Source organism: Cryptomeria japonica, chromosome 11 (genome assembly GCF_030272615.1).
Source record: "Cryptomeria japonica chromosome 11, Sugi_1.0, whole genome shotgun sequence".
NCBI classification, from domain to species: Eukaryota; Viridiplantae; Streptophyta; class Pinopsida; order Cupressales; family Cupressaceae; genus Cryptomeria; species Cryptomeria japonica.
Window position 1 is genome coordinate 725953786 of NC_081415.1, and position 4755 is coordinate 725958540.

Sequence of the window (4755 nt, forward strand, 5' to 3'; positions counted from 1 at the left end):
GTGCGCATAAAAAAAGTCATAGTTAAATTTAGTATTTTGACAAATCCTTTGGCAGAAAGATAGTTAAGAGTGAGCACTAGAAGATGTGTATTTTTTTGTAATTTTTTTTTGAGTATTTTTTTTTTAATGATTTTTCCAATCGAGCACATCCTGAAAATTAGGTACATGTTCGTGCACGAAGCATAAGTTACACTAAACAAATCGAAAATACAATTATTATTTTTAAATTGTAAAGAATCAAGTGCACTACAATAATATATAAAGTTTTTTAAATTTGGATAAGTATATCAAAAGTTATTCAAAAAATGGTGCACCTATGTCTGTGAGAACTATGGAGACACTAGTAAAAGAAATTCAATAATAATATGTTATTGTTGTTCAAATTGAAAACAAATTATATGGTTAGAAAGCTCAAAAGATGGGTGAAAATATGGTGGCAATTTTATAAATACCCACTTTATGAAATGTAAACCTGATGATGACAAAGTCGATGAAATAAAACACGTCAAAAATGAGAGAAATGGAGGGAAATCAAACTTCCAATCCGTAGCTTTGTCATCCAGGCCTATTTCCAAGCCTAAACAATCAAAGCGTGTACGGGGTACTTATGGTTTAAAAAGTGCGTACGGGGTACTTATAGTGTAAGCAGCGCGTATGTGCTTGTTTCCCTATGAACAACGCGTACGTGCTACCTTTACTATAAATAGCATGTACGCGCTATTGTATAGTATGATATTCTATATATAATGTGTGTATATACATATAATATATGTAATATATAATATATGTATAATATGATATTGTATATATAATATGTTTATATACATATAATATATGTATATATATAATATATTAAACATATATATACACATGTAAGTGTATTGTCTCCCCCTCTCAAACACATACAAGGTCTCTCTCTCTCTCTCTCTCTCTCTCTCTCTCTCTCTCTCTCTCCCCTCCTCCATACCCCATCCCTCTTTCTCTTCTTCTCTCCCTCCCTCTCTCCATACCCCACTGCAACTGTGTCTGCACTTCTATAGAAGTAAGTGAATTTATTTCTTGTCTGCAACTTCCTCTTTGATCTTTATCATTTATCCTCTCCTAAAAAAATTGACTGATGGATTTTTGTGTGTATATTAAATAGGAAGAATAGGGTTTGAAATTGAACCATGGGTGTATTACCGTGACAAGCAAGGAAACCTGTAGCAATATTCTTCTCGAATGTGTTTTTAATGAGCTGAGTAGATGTGGAAAATAGTGTCAACAAAGCAACATGATGAGTCAGAGTACTTGCAATATGTTTTTTAGAAGAAAACAACACGTAGGAAGAGAAAGGGGGAGAGTAACACAGATGATGTCCTGTAGAACGATAGTGGTGGGTATGCGAGAGTCCCATGTTGTTACACAACGCCTGTCACCTAAAGAAATTAAAGTTTGTTGTATGCATGGCAGTGGTAGTATATGATGATCTTCACTTGTCAAACAGCTTGGAATGGTACATACCCATGAAAGAAATCAAGTGTGTAATTCCTATAGTCACAATCGAGATCAGTCTTATAACCTTGCAAATTGAATAGCATCATATGTTTTAGAACTTAGGCAATACTCTTAGGGTTAGGTCAAGCTCTTATACTTGCTTTTTAGTGAAGCCTCGTTGTTTGTTCGCTTGGAGTCTCATTGTATGATGTTCTATTCATAACTTTAAATTTAATAAATCATTTTATTATCCCACCATATGACCCCTTAGGTGTCATTAGAGGTCTTATTGTTTTCTAAGAGGTCATATGGTATCATGTGACCCCTTAAGACCCCTCCTCTTTCCCTCCCCCCTACTCTCCCTCTCTCTCTCTCCCTCTCTCTCTCTCCCTCCCTCCCTCTACCTCTCTCCCTCTCTCTACCTTCCCTTCCCCCTCTTCTCTCTCCCTCTCTCCCTCCCTCTCCCTCTCCCTTCCCCCCCTCTTCTCTCCCTCTCTCCATCTCTCTCCCTCTCCCCTCTCCTCTCGCTCCCCCTCCCTCCCTTCCCCCCTCTTCTCTCCCCTCTCTCTCTCTCTCTCTCTCTCTCTCTCTCTCTCTCTCTCTCTCTCTCTCCCTCTCCCTTCCTCCATACCCCTTCTTCTCTCCCACCCTCTCTCCCTCTCTCTACCTTCCCTCCCCCCTCTTCTCTCTCTCTCTCTCTCTCTCTCTCTCTCTCTCTCTCTCTCTCTCTCTCTCTCTCTCTCTCTCTCTCTCTCTCCCTCTACCTCTCTCTCTCCCTTCCCCCATCTTCTCTCCCTCTCTCTCCCTCTCCCTCCTTCCCTCTTACCCTCTCTCCCTCTCTCTACCTTCCGACCCCCCTTTTCTCTCCCTCTCTCCCCTCCCTCTATCTCTCCCTTTCCCCCCCTCTTCTCTCCCTCTCTCCCTCTCTCTACCTTCCGACCCCCCTTTTCTCTCCCTCTCTCCCTCCCTCTATCTCTCCCTTCCCCCCCTCTTCTCTCCCTCTCTCCCTCTCTCTCTCCTCTCCCTCCCCCTCTCTCTCTCTCTCTCTCTCTCTCTCTCTCTCTCTCTCTCTCTCTCTCTCTCTCTCTCTCTCTCTCTCCCCCTTCCTCTACCTCTCACCCTCTCTCTCCCTTCCCCCCTCTTCTCTCCAACTCTCTCTCTCTCTCTCTCTCTCTCTCTCTCTCTCTCTCTCTCTCTCTCTCTCTCTCTCTCTCTCTCTCTCTCTCTCTCTCTCTCTCTACCTCTCTCAATAGCGCGTACGAGGTACTGAAACTATTAGTTCCCTACCTTGCCATAACTTTTTTAAGGCTTAGTAGCATGTACGCGGTACTTATTACTCATAAGCGCGTACGGGGTACTATTCCCATTATTCGCTACCCTGCGATAACATCTTTTAGGCTTAGTAGCGCGTACGCGCTACTTATCAGCCCATAATGGGAAAAAAGAATATTGTTGGGCTTGTCAACATTTTATGGTCTAACAACACGTACGTGGTTTATAAACATAGTTTTAGTTGCCCAAGAGCCTCAATGACCTCAAAAGAAGTTTTTGAGGTCATTGAAGGCCCCACTGGAACTCCGTCTGCACTTCTATCACTGTTGTATACATAAAAGTAAGTGAATTTTTTGTTTTTGCATGATTTCAAATGATTGAATTGTTGTTTTTATTAGTTTTTTGTTTTTGCATGGTTTCAAATGATTGAATTGTGATTGTTTAATAGTTTGATTCCAAAAAAAGTGATAAGATGCATATTTATGGTTATTTATTTATTTTTGAATTTTTCTTTACATATATATGTAATATGATTCTATTTAGGTCAACCGATATCAACCATGGGAAAGAACAAGCGAGGAATGAAGGAACAACAAGAGGCTCAAAAGGAAAGACAAAATGCTACTAATTGAAAATTGCTCTGAGTCATCGAAAACTGATTTAGGCCATTGTAGAGGAGCCTCACGCGACCCCACGAGATCAAACAGATTGACCATATGAGTCCTGGATTGGAAGAAATAGTCCGTCAAATTTTGACAATTTTTTGGACTCAGGGCACTTGAGAGATCACATCGATAGGGTATGACTCTCGATGTTATGTTGCTTTGGGATGCATGATAGGGGCATGCCTAGCGTAAACCTACCCACTCAGATGCGCTCGCGACGTCAGTTTGTGCATACGACGAACCAAATCAATTCTAGTCAATCTTGCAACTTTTCCTTGCAAGCAACTGACAGTTTTTGGAGCAGGCGAAAAAATGCTACTAATTGAAAATGGCTCTGAGTCGTCAAAAATTGAGATAGGCCATTGTAGAGGAGCCTCATGCGACCCCATGGAATCAAACAGATCAACTATATGTGTCCTAGATTGGAAGAAACAATTCATCAAATTTTGACAATTTTTTGGACTCAGGGTACTTGAGAGATCGCACCGGTAGGGTATGACTCTCGACGTTCTATTGCTTTAGGATGCATGACAGGGGCATGCCTAGCGTAAACCTTCCCACCTAGATACACTCACGATGTCGGTTTGTGCATATGACGAATCGAATCAATTCTAGCCAATCTTGCAACTTTTCCTTGCAAGCAACTGACGATTTTTGGAGCAAGCGAAAAAATGCTACTAATTGAAAATGGCTCCGAGTCGTCGAAAATCGAGATAGGCCATTGTAGAGGAGCCTCATGCGACCCCATGGGATCAAACAGATCAATCGTATGTGTCCTGGATTAGAAGAAACAATCCGTCAAATTTTGATAATTTTTTGGACTCATGGCACTTGATAGATCACACCGGTAGGGTATGACTCTCAACGTTCTGGTGCTTTGGGATGCACAACAGGGGCATGCCTAGTGTAAACCTGCCCACCTGAACACGCTCGCGATGTTAGTTTATGCACACGACAAACAAAATTTGACCATTGCGAGCATGAGGGTGCTCTCGCACCAAACACATTGTTGTTTATATTCATATTGTCGATTTTTGTTGTTTATATTCATATTGTTAATTACATATGCAAATATTCATTTAAATTTATAAAAGGGCAGCCACCAAACACAACGAATACACAATAATGAACTGAATACAAGGAGTTTTGTAGGGTTAATTCAACATTTTAGAAATTTTATCAAATCATATTCCATGATTGCAATGTTTTATATCATATATTTTTGTTGTTTATATTCATATTGTTGATTACATATGCAAATATTCATTTAAATTTATAAAAGGAAAAACACAAAATACAATGAATACAAAATAATGAACTCATTACACATTTATTGGATCGA